Source organism: Phragmites australis, chromosome 11, assembly GCF_958298935.1.
Source record: "Phragmites australis chromosome 11, lpPhrAust1.1, whole genome shotgun sequence".
Taxonomy (NCBI): domain Eukaryota; kingdom Viridiplantae; phylum Streptophyta; class Magnoliopsida; order Poales; family Poaceae; genus Phragmites; species Phragmites australis.
Genome location: NC_084931.1, coordinates 6,829,351 through 6,849,815, shown reverse-complemented (window position 1 = coordinate 6,849,815; position 20,465 = coordinate 6,829,351).

Genomic DNA, 20,465 nt, shown 5'->3' with positions numbered 1-20,465 from the left:
TGACACCGATGCCTAGGCCGAGGGAGGCACTCCGGAGCTCGGCGGTGGTTGCCAGAGGTGACAACGATGGCTAGGCCGAGGGAGGCACTCCACGACCCCATTGGCCTTTAACCGCGGTGAGCTCGAGTCGTCCGGAGCTCGGTGGTGGCTGTTGGTGGTAACACCGATGGCTAAGCCGAGGGAGGCAGTTTGCAACCCCCTCGGCCCTTAACCGTGGTGAGGCTCCAGTGGTAGAGCCATCCGAAGCTCACTGGTGGCTGCCGGAGGAGACACCGATGGCTAGGCCGAGGGAGGCAGTTTGCCACCCCCTCAGCCCTAAACCTCGGTGAGGCTCTGGAGGCATGACCATCTAGAGCCCAGCGGCGGTTGCCAGAGGTAATGCCGATGGCTAGGCCGAGGGGGGTAGTTTGCCACCCCCTCGGCCCTTAATCACAGATAGGCTCTAGAGGCAAAGCCATCCAAAGCCCAGTGGCAGCTGTCGGAGGTGACTCTAACGGCTAGGCCAAGGGAGGCACTCCACGACCCCCTCGACCTTTAACCACAGCGAGGCTCCAGAGGCTGGGCCATCTGGAGCCCGGTGACGGCAGCTGGAGGTGACACCAATGGCTAGGGTAAGGGAGGCAGTTTGCCACCCCTTTGGCCCTTAACCGCGGTAAGGTTCCGGAGGAAGGACCATCCGGAGCTTGACACCAGTTGCTGGAGGTGACATTGATGGCTAGGCCAAGGGTGGAAATTTGCCACCTCTATGCCCTTAACCGTGGTGAGGCTCTGAAGGCAGTGCCATTTGGAGCCTGGCGGTGGCTGCCGAAGGTGACACCGATGGTTAGGTCGAGGGAGGTAGTTTGCCACCCCCTCGGCCCTTAACTGCGGTGTGGCTCTGGAGGCAGGGCCATCTGGAGCCCGGCGGGGGTTGAGGGAGGTGACACCGATGGCTAGGCTAATGAAGGTAGTATGTGACCCCTTGGTCCTTACTGGCGGCTGTCGAATGGAGGGCGCATCTCACACCTTTTGTGTAGAGCACTTTGCACGAAATGTTATTCCCCTAACCCCCTTGTGCCTTTGGTTACGAACGGGTGAAGGGCATGTTCTATCAGTGCCATTGTTGTGTATGCCACGAGTGTAGGCATGTATGTATGTGTGTATGAAATAAAGCAATTATTGAGTGCAATAAACTGATTTGGACCCCAGCGGTACTGAGGCAATGCCCATTCCATGCCTCTCCAGCATCTAGCAATGTTGGAGGGTCTGGGACATCGACGGTACTGAGGTTATGCCCGTTCCACACCTCTCTAACATGTAGAAATGCTGGAGGGTCTAGGACCTTGACGGTAATGAGGCTATGCCCGTTCAATGCCTCCCCAACTTGTAGCAATGCTTGAGGGTCTAGGACCTCGACAGTACTGAGGCTATGCCTGTTCCACGCCTCTCAGGCATGTAGCAATACCAGAGGGTCCACACCTCACCAGCACGGAGGCTATACCTTCAAGATGCCAGTGGGACCATACCTCTTCGGCATGTAGTCTAGGCCTTAAAAGTGCCGGATGGTTTCTTACCTCTTCAACACGGAGGCTATCACCTTCAAGATGCTGGAGGTTTTCTTACCTCTCCGGCATAGAGGCTATCGCCTTCAAGATGCCAGAGGGTTTCTTACCTCTCTAGCATGGAGGCTATCTCCTTGAAGATGCTAGAGAGTTTTCTTAAGACATCTCCATGTGCAGAGGTTTTTTAAGACATCTCTGTTTTGCATGGGTTTTCAAGACATCTACATTTTGCGGTAGTTTTCAAGAAATCTTCGTGCGGCGGAGGTTTTCAAAACATCTCTATGTTTGTGGAGGTTTTCAGGACATCTCTATTTTGCAGAGGTTTTCAAGACATCTCTATTTTGCGGAAGTTTTTAAGACACCTACGTGAGGTGGACGTTTTCAAAACATCTCTATTCTGCATAAGTTTTCAAGACATCTCCATGTGGTGGAGGTTTCTAAAACATCTCCATTTTGTGGAAATTTTCAAGACATCTCTATATGGCGGAGGTTTTCAAGTGATGTGCACCATTTGAGCAAATGTGTGCCTTAAGTTTTACTGTCTACTGTTTGAACAGAGATATAACTTAAGTTTTACTATCTAATGTTGAACAAAGATATAGTTTAAGTTTTACTGTCTACTATTGTTACCAAATAGTTATCTATTGTAGATGCCTTCAACAACTAGGCTAACTAATTTTAGAGTACGCTGCCCCTTCTGTCGTGAAAATTTAACCAGCTAGGCAAGCTATTGCTAGGTGGTCATGAGCATACCTTTGCCAATATAAGGCCTCCCCAGCAAGGTCGAAGGCCTGGAAGCCCTCGTAGCTCCTAGGTAGGGAAAGGGTTGGTGCGACTCAATCCTCATCGCTGGGGTATTGTACTATTGGTGGCACAACAGGAGGATGTAGAGTAGGCTGAGGAGGGCTTAGTAAGGTCCACAGACCTACCCGGTGTCCTGCTCCTATTTTATAAACCCTAGACCGCCTATCACCGGCTCTTTCCCTTGCCAAGTGTCCCGCTTGCCTCCCGAGGTACTTCATCCGGAAGGCTATAAGGCTTTTGCAATTCTCAGTATTATGACCATGCCTGGCTCCGTGCATGATGCACCAGTACCCTCCATATGGTACCGAAGCCTGTGGTCGACGTCAAAGGCATTGGCAGGTTTTGCACGTACCGGAGCCCCCTTCCATTAAGGGAGGTAAAGGAGGCTACCCGGCAGTCAGATTCTCAGAAGACGCTGGCTCGACAAAGGTGTCCTGGGCGTCATCACAAGAGACACCGTGAGGGTGGGCCAGGCATTGGTGCCCCTGGGCTCAAGCGCCCAAAAACACTAAAGGGAGGCCTGCACGGCCGCAGCCTCGGCCGTAACCCCTTGGGGTGCTATGAGGTCCTTGCTATGCCATTGTTGGAAGGCCTTTGCATCGGCCGGGGCCTCAGCGCCAGCCAGGGCTAGGGCCACCGCCGGGTCGGCGGTGGCCGGAGTGTCATCGTTTCGTCCGATGGCAGAACTGGTGGGTGTATATAGCTTGCATGGTTGTGGTGGTCATGTGGACGCTCGCATAGGCATAGTCGGAGAGTCGGCCACCTATACTATGGCCTTTGTGGTCTTCTTGTTGGGTGGTATCCTAACTCTCTTTGTACTTCTATGTTTGAGTCCCCACGAATGGCACGCTGCTGGTGCAAGAAAATGTCTTCCACGAATAAGTGCAGCGAGAGCCTCCTCTAGAGAGGAGACTCAAGCTTGGAGATGAAGTGGAGAGGAAGAAATACCGATGTGTTTATCACCAAGAGATTGGCCCCTAGCCTGATGGCCATTGATCTGTATTTATATTGCCATTCGGGGTGTAGGTATACAAATATGCCCTTATAGATATAGCGATGCAAGTTACCGCCATGCTATAGGGACTTGGAGCTAGTCGAATTACATAGCCTGGGTTCAAGTAGAATACATTTACCCCTAACTAGAAGATATTATCTACTATAGCAAATACAATGGTGTAGGTGACCCTAGAGGGTACGATACTCGGCCGGATGTCAATTGCGGCACGACATCGCACTGTCTCGAATGCAGGATGGCCACCACTTGCACCAGCATTAAATACCGATCGCTTCCATGCTGGTGGAGGATGTCTCATAGGCCCTTTCTAGCTGATTTTTCTCCAAGGCTTGATGGCCCACTCCCTGGGCTTCGAAGAGCTTGCTCAGGCTCCGAAGGACTGTGGCTCTAGGAGGCTAGGGCTCCGAGAGGCTGGGGCTCTGGAGAGCTCCGGAGCCCGGAGACCCGAGAGGCCTTCAGGGACCCGAGATTCACAGGCATAGGCTGACAGGACCAAGTGTGTCAGGGGTCCTTAAAGACGGACCCTAACAATGTCACACTCGATTTTAACGGACAAAACCAGATGCAGCTTATGTGTGCCCAGAATGTTCAACACACATGAGGACATCACAAGTGAGGTAACAAAAGCAATACTTTTATAGAATAAATATTAAACTCTTACATTAATTGATATATATTGTCTTCTATGAAGATATTTGCAGCAAAACAGAAGCACTAGTGCCCAACAACACCATAGGCAACCGATTGGGAGACACGTGCCTAGAATATCACAATCTCATCTTGATAGTCTTCAACATCTTCACTCACTGAGCAGCACCACACATGTTGCATGGCATAAGGAAAATAGCAAGTGTGAGCACATGACGTGCTCAGCAAGTGTGGGAAAGATAATGATATGGAGGCTTATAACAAGAATAGGCTAACACATGGTATATTTGCGTAAATACGAATTAAGAAAACAGTAATGTAATTAAAAAGCATTAAACAATTATTAAGTGAATGTATCCCATATAACCAACCAACTAACCTATAAGGCTCCCCACGTTGCAGACCATAATCACATAGTACTTTCTGTACTATAACCAAAACCATAACCATAACTCATAACCACAACCCACTAATCATGTGAGGATCCGAGTCTCCCATAATCGTTTGCATGGCTGTTATAACAGTTTTACACTCTGCAAATGTTGTACAACTTTCTCACGAGTCGTGATTTCATCACCTGCAAGAAGATGACTAAGCTTAGAAGAAGGCGATACATCAAAATCAGCCTTAAAAACTCTTCTAAAACGTGAAATACTAAAAACAAGATCACCAAAAGCATCTAATACTTGCATTCATTTTTCTTAAAACACACATAAAGGTCTTCATCAATCATTTGTGCGACAGAAAACAAGTTAAATTTCAAGTTCTTAACTAGAGCAATATTTTTGAACATAAACTTGTTATTTACCAGCATCGTACCTTTTGCAACAACTGATGTAGAAGAAGCACCGTACCTTTTGAACATAAACTTGTTATTTACCAGAACCATACCTTTTGCAACACTTTCAACATGAGATGCACGTACAAGGGAGGAGAACCAATTCTTATCACCGGACATGTGGCGTGAGCATCTAGAATCGACTAGCCAAATATTCTCCCTCCTTGCTCAAGAAACCTACAAAACAACAGAAGATGTCAAGGCTGGGGTTAGTAATAAGGCATTTAGGGATCTAGTACGGAGTCACTCGACTAGAAATGCGAGTAGGTAAAATATGAGTAACCCGAGTAGACTCAACTTGAGAAGCTCAAATAGATTCAACTCGAGAAGCATTAGCAGCCGAGTAGTCTCAACTCGAGAAGCCCGAGTAGACTCTTGACGAGTTACACGAGCAACAAAAGATGATGACTATTTCACCTGAGGCATAAAGTGAGGTGCCAGAACCTTACGAGGGATAACATGTGCCATTCGAAAATTAGATCTATCCTTAAACTTTCCTTTCCTTTGTTGTTCAGCAAGTCTAAAGAAAAACTCTACCAAATGTCCATCTCTGCCACAATGAGTGTAAGTGTACTTAACTCGATGTGTGAATTTAGAAGAAGAAGCTACATTTGTATTAATTGTAGAAGATAAAAATCCATCAGACTTAAAAAAGACCTTCTTAGGTTCAGATTTAGCAAGTGTTTCAAATTGGCCACTACCAAGAGCTCTAACAACAGCGAGTGCATTTGTCTTATAATGAGCATAGGGATCAAAACCTAAACTTTGTTTACATGTGCTTGACTTAAATGAATCTAAATCAGGTTCAAATTTTTCTTTCCCTTAGAAAAATGTTCTAACGTTCCTTTTAATTAATCAAACTGTTTAGAAAGAGCTGGGCATTTATTACAAGCAATATTTATGGGTTTTTTTGTTTAAAACAATTAGAGCATGAAAGAACCTCATGAGTAATCATGTCATTAGCTATCTGAGAAACTCTAGCGATAGCATCATAGACGTTCAACAACTAGCATTTTTAACTTGTCTACATTTAACACAACATGTTTCTCATTCCTCTCAATTTCTTCTCTGAGTTTTCCAAGAGTAGAAGCATAAACATCTCTAATAAAAGTGAGCCCGGTATAAATTAAGTCACATGACTTGCAAGCATCATCATCAGAAATTAAAATCTTAAGTCTTTCAATTTCAGACTTTAGTGATTCAATTAAAAAGAATTAAGATCAATTAGAAAGAATTAAGGCTCTGATACCAATTATAGGATCAATTACACTCTAATAAGGCACTCAGAGGAGGAGGTGAATGATTGTGGAAACCAAATTCAAAGATTAGTTCACCCAAATAAAAAATCAATTTAAACTCAGTATTCCAGTAGAAACAAATTGTACTACTATAGTAAAAATAATGTAGAGAAAGATCTGCTAGTCCAATTTCCCTCAAATTTGAACAGCTAAACCTAGATTAAAATGCAAAACAAACCAAATAAGAATCGAGTCAATCGGATATGTGGATAAAGAATTATGCCTAGTCAAAATAGACTGTATCAACTAGAATCAAGTAGATCAAAACCTAGTCGACTTGACCAAAAAGCTATTCGAGATCAAACCAAAGTCACTCGAAATTTTCTCAGATCAAAAACTATATATTATAGCAAGGTTTTGGATGGATCAAACTAAGATGAAACTTGATAGAAACATGAAATTAATTGAAAACCAAAACCAAGTACCCATAATATAGAACAGAGAGAAAATTCCGAATTAGCAACTCATCAACTTACGAAACTTGATTTCCATTGCATAGATGAGTTTACAAGATGCCTCTCCAAAGCATCCAATAAGGATTTCCATGAAAGCCCAAAAACCTAGACAGATCTCCTCTTTAGATCAAAAGTCTAAATCTGATCTCATTATTGGCTATGGCATATGCACCTCGCAATGCCCGAGACCCTCTCAATATATAGCCTCATAAACCAACCTTGGTTTGAAAACAACCTGGTTGTATCCTACCTGAACTCAAACCATAACAAAACACATTCACCCATAACCAATCTAATTCGTACTCAAGTCCAATTCAGACTAGCACTCGATTCCTTATGGGACTGGACTCTTTGACCAATCAGACCGTAGCCTGACCTTACCATGTACTCGAATGACACCATCATCCGAACATACAATCTGGTTGCCCACGACCTCGTGTGCATCTGTCCTTCTCCGCAACACACCTAGTTGCACACATATAACCTTATCTTCATGTATACTGTTCTCTATCCCGAACATCCCGCATGACATCCTTGATCACTACGACCTCAGTTCCTCCTGAACCTACTCGTTGAACCTCAGTTTCTCCCACAACTTAGTTCACCAATTCGTGATCGACCACATTCGCTTTTAAGCAAAACCTGCACATACATCAAACAACAAACGAGTATGAGCATAAGTCATTCCCGACTTGACTCAAGATCAGTTCACGCAACTGAAGGGAATCGAGGATGTCCTAAGAGGGGGGGTGAATTAGGACACTTAAAACTATTGGCTACAAAACTTTCACAAGATAAGACTATATCAAGTTCTATCTAAATAAGCTCTAGGCTTATCTAGTATGTCTACTTCTACCACTCATAAGGATTGCTAGGTAAATTGCAAGTATGTAAATGCAGAAACGTAAATGAGGTAGAGAGACAAACTCGGTATAAGGGATTTTTATCTCATGGTATCGGTGGCACAGAAGCCACCCCTAGTTCACGTTGGAGCTCCACAAAGGATATGCTACCAGTCGCCAAGTCTCTTCCGTCTTGAGAAACCAAGTCACCAAGACAAGGCCTCAAGCACAATGAGCCACCAAGCCATAAAGGCGAAGTCTCACCACTAACCTCTCTTCTGGTCACTTGTACGTCGTCTTCACTTTTAAGCTTTAGTCACAAAGACAAGGGTCTCCACGTCCCTGCACAATCCTCTTGCCACCACTCCACACCAAGTCGGAGGGTCAACAAGTTACCGGCAAGTCACAAAAACTCCAAGGCATCGGCGTACCTCTTGGTACACGTTTGGATCACTCTTTGATCCGCACTCTAGGTTGCAGCACCTAGCAACTCTTCTCTCTAGGCCTAAAAGCACTAATCACTCACTAATTGTGTGCTTAATCGCCTTGGATGAATACTTTATGCCCTTGGATGGCTTGGATGTCTTCTTAGGTGTACAAGGGTTTCTCTGGACTCTAGCTACTTCAAATGAATGAGTGGAGGGGTATTTAAAGCCTCAACCCCGCGAACTAGCCATTATCCCAATGGCTCACATATTCTGTGAACAACGGATGATCCAGCGTTAACAGAGGTACAAACACCGGACCATCCGATATGTACATTCTCAGAAACTAGCCATTGGAACTCCACTCAGAGTTCTTCTGAACACCGGATTGTCCAGTGTAACCATCAATCCATCACCGTACTATCCAGAGAGTTTTCCTGAGCCAGATCGTGCCAAACTTCTTCTCTGCACAAAATACTCCAGTGGACACTATCTTCATCACCGGACCTTCCGGTGTGTAGAACTTCTCCTTTCCTAGATTTTTCACACCTTCTGTTAAATGCTCTGGTGAAGCCTCCGGTGTGCATTGTCTTCATCACCGGACCTTTCGGTGTGTAGAACTTCTTCTTTTATGGGTTTTTCACATACTCTATTAAATGCTCTAATGAAGCCTCCGATGTGCATCACTTCATCACCGGACTATCTGGTGAGTTGATCTTTGATCTTCTGTGCTTGGATTCTTCTTTGTAAGAAATAGTCCGGTGTACATCCTCTTCTGATCGTCAGACCTTCCGGTGAGTGCAATCCACTCTGACCCCTTCTGACACAATTGCTCCGGCGTGTATATTCCTTATCACCAGATCATCCGGTGAGGCTACCTGCCTCTAGACATAATGCTCCGGTGAGTGCAATTCTTCCAGCGCCGGACCTTCTGGTGAGAACAATTTCTCTGGGACTTTTTCCAATTCAATCAAACTTTTTCCCGACTGCGGTGGCTTCTTGATGTATTGCATCCATTAAACCTACTAACATATATTCTTGACAAACATATTAGTCCCATTAACTATGTTGTCATTAATCACCAAAATCACAATGATGACCTAATAGGACCATTTTCGCTACAGCAACACTACGCAAATTCCAAGCAAAACCATCTCGCTAACATAAGCATACTCAATTTCTGATAGCGCATCAAATCATCTATACTATCCAAACATATCCAAGCAATATTTTAGTAACTCATGAACATTATCCTAATGTCATTATGCTAACTCATTTTGCTCTGTCAATTTCATTATTTAAATCAATTTTTTATCACATGATCTCACAGAAATTTTTTGATAATAAATTAGAGTGTCTTTAAATTAATTGAAAATTTTCTTCAAATACGTTCAAAGTTTTTTCTGAGTATTGGCTGAAAATTTTTCTTGGCCAACGATGGGGGCGTTGATGGTGGCAGCGATGCTGAGGTGGGGCATGGGGCGGGAGGTGGTGGATGGACTCGGTGATGGTGTCATTGGACCAAACGTGGTGGAGGAAGAGAGGGACGAGAGGGAGACAGAGTTGTCCTTTTGTTTTCTGAAATCATCCCCCTACCATACAAGTGCTCTCTACCATGTCTGCTTTGCTCCTGGTGTTGGCGCTAGCTGATCTTAGACTATCTCTAACCATATTCTCTTCATTTCGTTCCCTTTCTGATTCATTTCCCGTTCTTATTCCTTTTATTTTCTCTCATCTCTAATAACTTTCCTTCGAAGGGATTCGTGAAGGGAAAGGAGAGAGAATCTTGTCCTGAAGTGAATGAATTTGGGAATCATTTCGTGACGAAAACCGTAAAAGGAAATCTCTGGATCGCTGAAGGGAAAAAAAATCCCTTAGTGAAAGGATTTTAGTAACTTGTGCCACCTGCATCCTTCTCCTTTGTTTGACATCCACTGGTGCCTTTCCTTCTTCCCTGTCTCTAGTGGCTTGTGTGGACATATGCACGTACTTTTCTCGTGTGGAAAATATGAACATAGAGTAGAATGTTGTGTCTGATACACATTGTAGTCAGTTATTGTAGAAAAAAATATATTACAGACACACAAAAATATGATATTTTGGGCACGTAAACGTCTCTATAATATATTTTTCATCATCAGTTTGTATTATGATGTATGATAAAATCTAATAAATGTATAATACTACTACAAATATTTTTAAACACAATATATGCACATGCTTTTCTCACATGGACAATATAAACACAAGTGAAAATATTATAGGTCAAAGTTAAAATAAAAGTTGAGTGTATAAATTCCATAATATCACCACGTGGAATGAATTGAAGCAATAACATTCAAACAATAAGTTCTCATGCTTATGCTTTTTTAAGCAGTTTCAATTGTAACACTCTCAGTGTACTAGAGTACAAAAGTCATGCTGTTTTGGACATAGCACGGTCTATGTGAAACAATTTTGAATATTATATTTTAATATAGGGAAAATTACATATTTGCCCCTGGTTCGAACCTTAACTACATATTTGCCATTATAAGAAACATAAATTGCAAATTTGCCACTGGTCCATCCATATATTGGTTCTATGAACACTACTATTATTTTGCTAATCTAATATGCTATTGTCTACTATTTCCTTATCGATGAAATAGAGTTAACATAAGTAGATGCAAAAATGATTAAAAAGTGTTATTATTATCCTCAAAGATCACTTATTGAATATCTGTTAATTTCTAAAATCTTAACTAAACAAACCATTAGAAGCGTGGCCTTCGAGTAATTACTCGAGCTGGCCAAATAAGGAATAAAAAAATACTAGTGTAAAATTAGAAATGGAACACATGATGGCCTTTTGCAAAATTTTACTAACTTACGTATTTGATCAGCATACGAAAAAGAACTTGTCAGAGAGCACACACGAGACTGACTAGGATTTTCAGAATCTTTGTTGGTCGTTAGACGTAAGATGTCTGACAATCTCAGTGCCGTTATGCCTTATGAGGTGTAATTGTCTGTCATCGATCCAATACATGCCTCTGTTGGTTCTATCCAACGCAATCAACGCAAAGCCAGGTAATTTTTTGCAAAATACTTACAAAAGAATATGGTATTATTATGTAGCCCCTGACTCTCTAGTCGACGAGAAGATTTCTCGAGTAGAGAGTAAGAAAGAACATACTTGTACCATTGAAGGAATGTAGCGTAGCCCTCGACCTTCTACTCGATGACGGAATAGAGTGAAGAGTAAAGCCTTAGCAACGAAAGTATGCGATGTATCCTCCGACTCTCTATTTGATGCGATAATCGAAATAGAGAGTAGAGCATATGCACCATACTTGATGTGGCCCCTGTCTCTTACTCAATGACTGGATTCGAGTAGATAATGGAGCATAAGCGCTTAATATTATACAATGTGGCTCCTAGCCTTCTGAATGACGTGATAACTAGAGACAAAAAGTAAATCAAAGGCATCGAAAAATGTATGATGTTGCCCCAACTCTGTGCTTGAAGAATGGCATCCCTCGCTCGCCCATCCTAGAAATGAATCGACAAAGAGCTGCTATACATCATGTTAGTTTTTGAACCTCCTTTAGCGTTCAAGGTGACCGCATCTGGTCAAGAGTCTCGATTTTGCATGGATTAGCCTCAATGCCTCAACTCGACACCAGGAAGTCGAGAAGCTTGCCAGACGGCACGCCGAACGTGCACTTTTCAGGGTTGAGCATCATGCGATACTTTCTGAGGTTGTCGAATGTTTCCTTGTGGTCGTTAATCAATGCATCTTTGGATCTAGACTTGACTACAATATCATCGACATAAACTTCTACATTGCACCTAATTTGGGGTTGTAGATAATTTTGAATGCATCTTTGATACATAGCACCAGCATTCTTCAAACCAAAAGGCATCTTTACATAACAAAATACACCGAAAGGAGTAGTAAAAGCAGTTTTGTCCTCGTCCTTAACTCCCATGCTGATTTGGTGATACCCTGAATAGGCATCTAGAAAACACCGCAACGCACAACCTGTCATGGAGTAAACTATCTGGTCGATGTGTGGGAGAGGAAAAGGATTCTTGGGGCAGGCTTTGTTGAGGTCGGTGAAGTCGACGCACATTCTCCACCTTCCATTAGCCTTCTTGATGAGGACAAGATTCACGAGCCATGTAGGATGATGAACTTCTCAAATAAAACCCGCCTTTAGGAGTTTATCGACGTCCTCTTGGATAGCTTGCTTCCTATCCTTAGCATATCTTTGTTGTTTCTGCACCACAGGTTTGTCATCAGATTTAATAACTAGTCGATGCTCGATTACTTCCCTAGGGACCCCGGACATATCGAACAGTTGCCATGCAAACACATCTTGGTTTGACCAGAGGAAAGAAACGAGCTCGAGTTCCTATTTGGAGTCGAGACCAGCCCCGACCTTGACCGTTTTTGCTAGTTCAGACAGGTCGAGGGGCACTGTCTTGACACCACCATTAGTTCTTTTATCCTTGGCACTATCGTTGGTCTCTCCCTTTGCGGCATCGTCAAATTGGGATGTGCTAGTAAGGCTTACGAGCCAAGAGTCACCAACAGTTTGATGCTTTTGACGCTTGGACTCCACACCTTTTGAAGTAATTGACGATCGATTGAAGTGTTTGACCACATCCATGCTTTACTTGTCGCACTTGACTGTTGCTCGTTGATCTCCTTTGATAGTTATGACCCCTTTAGTGCTCGGGATCTTTAGTGTCTGGTATTGTGAGGGATGAGTTTCCTTAGGTCTCTTTAATTTCTACGCTCTTGGACGGGGCAGTTGCATTTCAACCTGCAGGGCTGTACTCAGGGTGGACCTCTTGAGCTACCTGCTTGTGACCCTTCTACTTGAGAGCGTCCGCGTTTATGGCTCCTCAATCCAGCACCTTGCTAGCTGGGGGACCTATAGGTGCCAGGATTGCGCTCGAGCAACTTGTATCTAAGCCGCATCGAGTAGGGTCCTAACATGATTAACCATAGGGGTTAAAGGATTTGTCGGATCCAATTGCGGAAGAGATCTCAGAATCAGATGGGTTCTTTGGACATTAGCATCTGGAGTGATAAAAATGTCTCTGTCGAGGCTCGACTACAGTCGAGCCAACGAAGCCTCGTGATGGCTGCCCTGGGGGAGTTCGTTCCTTTATCTCAGGATTGGTGCTAGGGGAGGCGTGCCTACTAGAAGCCATCGTTGAAGATCAGGAGGTGCCGGTCTTCCTGCGGTTCGTCGATGATTGATGGTATTAGGAGCATATAGAGCTTCAGCTGCACATATCCCCAGCAGTATATCTCCAACGTTGCCAGCATTGGTGGCCGCTGCCGCTAGATCCTTGGGGATTGTCGTGCCATTATTCACCATGGCATTTGGATCTACCACCATTGGATCGGCATGTGGGACCTCGGTTTCTCTAGCCATAAACACAAATCGATCTGTTCGGCTGCTCTAGCTATCGACAGAGCTGTCGTCACCACTCGCGTCGCTGTCGCTGTCTATGAACTGCAGAACATTGGGCTTCTTGGGATCCCATTCAAGGTGTCCCACCTTATGGTACGCGTCTAATGGGCTGGAGAATGCAGGTGTGGATCAGTCCACCTTGATCGTCCCAGCGGGAAACCATAGTTTCGAACGTGATCTCCGATCCGGTCGGAGGCTATTCGAGAGTGATCACTGGTGACTCAAAGCGGTCGTAGAAGTTGGCATTGGAGAATCCAGTGCAAATGTGCACTCGAGACATAGTCGATCCTGAAAAGCAGAAGACCCTTACTTAGCGTGCCAACTATCGAGGGTTCTTCCCTGATAATATGTTCGTAAGAATAACAGGGTTGTCTTCGTGATCCAGGAATCGAACAAGAGACGAGGCACACGCGGAGTATCAAGTACCGCCGATTCAGTTCCATAATATCCGGAGTTATTAAGCATGCACACGACATACCTTATCCGTATATGGTATACCCTTTATGCGTATATATCCTATAGTTAGATATTCGACACTCACCCACCCGCCGCAGACCACATTAGCTAAGCTCTCCCACCTACTGACTGCTCGCACTGTTGGAGAGGAAGGGAGGATTGGCAAAGAGGGGAAGAGGACACAGGGATGCGAGTGAGGAGATGGTGAGGTCCACTGACAATTTTGCGGTGCTCCACACCACCGCCTCTGTTCCTCCCCATCGGCCATCTGTCTCGGACCTACAGCTAGGTTGGCCTCCGCTGGCGATGCACGCTTGCCAGTTCCTCCTTACTGCCACCACTCTTCCCCTAGGCCTACCAGCTCTCACCGTAGTCGAGCAAGGGCGACAGCGAGGAGCACCACCACAACAACAACGTGGGTAGGGCTTTAGATACGGAGGAGCATGTCCAGGTAGTGCGTGGGACATGGCACAAAGGGCCGGGGAGGAGCACGCAAGATGGCACCGCTGGTGAGCTGATTGGGAGGGGAGAAAGGAAGGGGCAGTTGTGGCAGGTGATGACGTTTGTTGCATCTGTTGTTTCAATGGCAGGTTTGATTGGTTTCTAGCGATTCTAGTGGCAAATTTGCACTTGGGGGTTGCTTGGTTTTTGGCCCTAACAGGCCAAGCCAAAATTTGGCCAGATGCCAAATCAGAGCAGTGTCAAATTTTGGTCGTCAAAATAGCGTTTGGTTTGAGACTAAGCTAAAATTTGGCTGATCAAAAATTTTGGCGGATGATTTGGCCGCTCAAGATTTGCCTAGAAACGTTATAGAAAAATTTTGGCTGACCAAATTTTTTTTGACATGACTAAAGTTTGGCCTCAAACTAAATGAAGACCAAATTTTCATAACACCATCAAAATTTAGCTTCTCTCTTTCCTCCCTAACCAAATAGCCCCTTGGTACTTTTTAGGTGGCACACGTGCCATACCAATTCAAACCAATGGCAAAAATGCAGCATAATGAAGTATCTGAATAACAAATTCGTTAGTACTTAGTAATCCTTATTTCAAAATATATGCATGACAATTGTAGAGCTCTTAAAATTTGGTCAAAGACTGGGCCACGACTTAGATTTGCGTGGCTGTAGCCCCTAAAATTTGTTTACGCCCATAAAATCCCTGCCAAATGGCGGTTAACTTTTGGTGCCAAATTTGGCCGAAATATGATTGCTCACTCCCTACCTCCAGTAACAACCAAAAATCAAATAGATGGTCTTGCATGGTCCAGCTTTTGTTCAAAACTCGCACATGGCACATGGATTTATTTCTGATATTTGACCTCTCCTGCAAGATGCACATTGTGATCTTAGCTGTATCTGGGTGCAGGACCATCAGGTGGTAGCCAAATAGCCATCCGAGTGATGCAGAGAAGATGGGAAGTTTTGGACAAAACACCCCGCGGGCTGGCGCAGGCCAAATAACCTTCAGTCCTACAGGTAAGACGCATGTGAGAGAGGGAGCACAACACATTAATTAATGGCAGAAGTAGCCGCCAGATCGGGAGGAAGGCACAGTGCCCGGTAGAGATGAAACGGATTGAATATGCATGGAATTGAATTTGGATAGTACGATTTACTATATTTTAATTCGAATACGAATACGAATCTGAATATCCTTAAATACGAATACAAATCGGATAGTTCGAATACGAATCCGCATTCGGATATCTACTCGATCTTCGAAATTCAGGTTGGAAATTTAAATTTTTGAAAAAAATTGACTGAAATTTGTTCTAATTTGATTGGGCCGGAATTTTAGAAATTTTGTTCAAAATTCATGTTGAAAATTTAAATTTTTGATCAAATTTAACTGAAATTTGATGAAATTTGACTGAAATTTGATCCAATTTGATTGGGTTGGAATTTTGTTCATATCTGAAATTTCTAAAACTTTAGTAAAATTTGGTTCCCTGGTTGGCGGATACGGATACGAATCGGATATATCTCGAATTCGGATATCCACATTTAAATCCGAATCTCGAAAACGAATTCGGATATATCCATTTTAGTATCCATTTCAAAAACAAATATGGATACGGATATCCATATTCGTATTTTAACAGATACGAAATTGAATAATTCGGATTTCCTACCATCCATTTCATTTCCACCTCTAGTGCCTGGCTCTAGGGGTGCTTTTGGAATGCCAGTTTGAGAGATCGGTAAAAAAAACATCCTTCAACTGGCTCTTCAACTGGCTAGCTATATTTGTGTGCTCGCTATCCGCTTAGGGTGTGTTTGGATTCCCTGCTCCGCTCGTGCATGCATTGACGGATGCAGCCGTCCGCTCTGCTCTGTTGTTTGGATGCCTGCACCGGTCGGAAGCGCTGCACCCGCCGGTGCAAATGCATCTGCCCAGCCAGGCCGGCGGGAAACGCCGGATTCGGCCGTTTCTCCCGGGCCTGGCCGGCGGGATGCAGCAGATTAACGTTAATGATGAATAATTAGTGAACATTAACTCATATTAATATCTTTTAAATTAGATTAAAATTTAATATGATAAATTAAGTACTATAGAGTGTATTTATGTTAAATAAACATCATATTAATACTTATTTTTTATTTCAATCTCATGTAACATATACTCATACAGGCAACCAAACATAATCTCTTCTTAGCTAGACTGAGCACATACAGCCAACCAAACAGACCCTACTACGTTTCCTCAGCCTGTCTCAACTCAGCCTGCATGAGCCATACGAGCCAAGCTGAGGACGTTCGAGCAACCAAACACACCCTTAGTGCGGCTCGCTATATTTATGCTCTCGCTATACGCTCAGTGTGGCTCACCATTACTCGAATTTTTCTACTCATCTTCTCTATTCAAAACAATGTTTTTTTTGCTCCAAAAATCCTAAAACTTTTTTTACTTGTTCCATAATCTATGTGTAACCCATTTTAACTAAATTCACCCAAAAAACCTTTGTATAATTTAAACTAAAATTCTCCAAAAAAAACTACTTTTATAAATTGTAACAATTGTTTGGGCCTCAAATAAATTCCCAAAAATCTGAAAACATTCACTAATATTCTTTTTATGTGATGGATTAATTTTTAAAATTATTTCTAGCCCTAGGTTATATGGTGAAAAAGTGAGTTCCTTTTTAATGTCCTATTTATATGCATTTTTATTATTTCATGTGATATTATTCTTTTAATTTAATTTTTATTCAAACAAAATTCAAATATATACAAAATTTAGCAGTTGAAAATATAGCCATTTTAAATATTTTTTATTTATAGGATACTAATAAAATATATGTGAGTGAAATTTAGGGAGAGGGATTTAAGGAGTCGGTTGGAGCACGTAGAGAAATGGAGAAGGAATCTTTTGGAGAGGCTCTCTATATGAAGATATAGGGAGTGAGATTTAGAGAATCGGTTGGAGATGCTCTGAGGAAATAAATTTATACAGATGAATTCTCATTCAGCATTATTCAGATGATGATCACTTATCTTTAATATGGATTTTAAAGTGATAGTAGGATACATCCAATATTAATTATATGTGTTAAATAATAAGCATGCAAAATAATTTCTATTTAGATACGATCCACCGTTTTAACATTCATATTAAAAACAAGTGGTAGTTATTTTGTTGCTTTTTTTTTTCACAACGGGTTATCCCCGAATTTCATTACTCAAAGGCAACGAAATTACAACCAATTTTACATACCGGCTCAAAATATTTACAGCAAAACTCACTAACGGGCAAATTTGAATACCAAAAGCAGTACTGAGGACTGTCCCCTAGCAAATACTACCACCGAGACCAACTAACAGGCACATCAAAACAACCAACCAAGCGTCTATCACCACACCTACTGCTATCGATATACGTTAATACACCCCAGGTGACAACACACCTGACTGTAGTTTCAAAAGACCGGCAAATATCTAAACACCCGCTAGACGATCTCGACGATTGCACCGGTTGAAGTATCATCATTTTGCTTCTTGGGGTAGAAGAGTAGCGCCGTCTCCTGCAGCGCCTGCACTCCAGCCACTAGCGTGTCTTTGTGTTGACCATCAAGAAGACATGTCCAGTATTGAAGGAAAGAACACGCACAACACACAATCTCAATAGAAATTCTAACTGATTTTTTATCGAATACTATTCTATTTCTCATTATCCAAATGGCCTAAATAATGACCGCTAAACCAATCACATAAAAGGTTCCTCTTCAGGAGGCAGTGGTTTACCCAGCATAAGTACTGATCATTTAGATGTTGCTACACCAAGAAGAAGCGTACCACTGTAGAATTTATTTCCCCTGTTTGACCACCAGCCTGCCATGCCACGACAAATTGCCTCCTTACCAATTGCCATCTCTCTCACATGACGAAGGTTAGAGTTGCTGCAGATGCTAGGAGGGCATGCAGGGTGCACAAAATTTTTGCACTAGGCGTTTGGACTTTGGGGCTATGGTGGTTTTAGATCAGAACTCCTATAAAGCACGTGTGCGCTGTGAACCAACCGAGAGAATAGTTTCTAATAAAAAAAAGGGAAAGGTCGCCCATGACATGTTGCTCCTAGCACGCCCTTCTTTCATTTCCTTTTTCCTCATCGCCTCTTTCCTCCCCTTTCTTTTTTGTCCTAAGGTCACGCTAAATAGCTTTCCTTCACAGATGAGATTCTTGTCGTGAAGGTATTCTCATTCCCTTCAGCGCTCTAACGGTTTCCTTTCACGACGAGATTTCTAGGATCATTCCCTTCAGGATATAATTCTCTCTTCTTTTCCTTCACAATTCCTCTCGAAGAGAAATTGTTAGAGATGAGAGAAAATAAAAGGAATGGGAACGGGGAAGGGAATCGGAAAGGAAACAAAATAAAGAGAATATAGCTAGAGATGGACTAAGAGAATGAGTGACTAAGGAGAGGACGACCCAACGGCATCGGCGATCCGCTAGGCACGAATCTGGTCAAAAAAAGTACGAAGGGAGGGTGGGAGGGGGAAGACCGTTGTATAGAAACTCCCGTTTTAGATCGTGTTCACTCCATATCAAAGATCCTATACTTGCCATGTGTTTTGACTATCTGAGCATACAAACTTCTTGAAAATGGACGTGTCTTAAATATCTTGTCCACAATTCCTCAGTCACACAAATTTCTTTATGCATGTTAGCGCGGAATGTTGTGTCTGACACACATTTTGAATATGTACAAGTGTTCTGGGCACAAACATCTCTGTAAAGTACATTCTTCATCATCAGTTTGTACTATATCGTATGCTAAAAGTATAATACTACTACAACAGTATTTTAAAGACAAATATATACACGTAAGTTTATCATACTATAGGTTAAAAAAGTTGTTGTACAAATTCCATAATATAACCATATAGCTGTTACTGTGACGTGGCAAGGCACGACGACCCACCACCTTCACAACTTTATAGTACATATAGCGTGCAACATGGTGACACCATACACACATCGGCATGACAAATATATACATTTCAATACTTTTTCCTAATACACATTATCTCTAAAAATATATATAAAACGGAAAGAAAGAAAAAGAGAATACACAAATAAAATAGGTTACCAGTTAGCCCAGCCCACTAATTCAGCCCATATAAGCCATCCTAATCACCGTTCTACTTACCCTAACCTTCACTCCGCATATGCATGCTCCCTCCGCCCTCCCCGCACCGCTAGTCCCTCCGCATCTGCCTGGTCCCTCTGCCCTCCCCGTGCCACCTGCTCTCTGTGCATCTGTCTCCCCGCACGCGCTGCCAACTTTTCCTTCCACCCACTGGATCTGCATCGAGCACGAGCGGCAACTGACTTGAGAGATCTAGGCAAGAGAGGTCGAGGCGGACGCTGGACGGTGATCCAGACGAGACAGGTGGATGCCAGACAGAGTTGGCCTCAATTATACACGTACCCCTCTCCCTCTATTGCGCTTGCCATAACGCACAAAGCCATGGCAAGACGCACCCATATCTCTCTCCTCCCACATGAGCCCGACGTCGCCACCTGTAACCCCACGTGCATGCCTCCCTCCGCCACATTGGCGCCATAAAGCTCACTGATGCTCCACCTCCATCCCCTAGCATGCCTCCTCTCTGGTGCGACCTCTTCTTCTTCGACTCAGTTGCTGTCGGAGCCACCTCCCTCAACTGTTGAAATCTCTAACCACTACAAGCACGACACCCCAACCGATCTTCACCGCCACCTCGCCATTTCGCCTCCCACTGTCCTCCCTGGCCATCCCTCTAAAGACGTTAGACCAAGGTAATTCCCACCCTAAACCCTAAATCCCCACCGCAAATCCCTAACCCTAGCCCTTAAAGGTAGTTCAAATTTAGGTGACTATAAGATTTGCAAGATCTCAGCCACATGAGATCTCACAAATCTGAAAAGAAAAGCTAGGTGCGTCCTACTCCTCCTCTTAATTTCCTCTATACTATTTCACTATTTTCTAGCCACATCATTCAGACACGAAAAATAATTCATTCGATGAAGGCTTTGCTATACTACTGCAGTATGTCACACAAGGTTATGTGCCTCAGACACATTCTCCGTTAGCTTACCACTAATCTAATCCACCTCCCCACTAATCCACCAGTTGTCTACATTGCAGCAGCTAACCACTCTTTACTCAAACAACACCACTACAGCC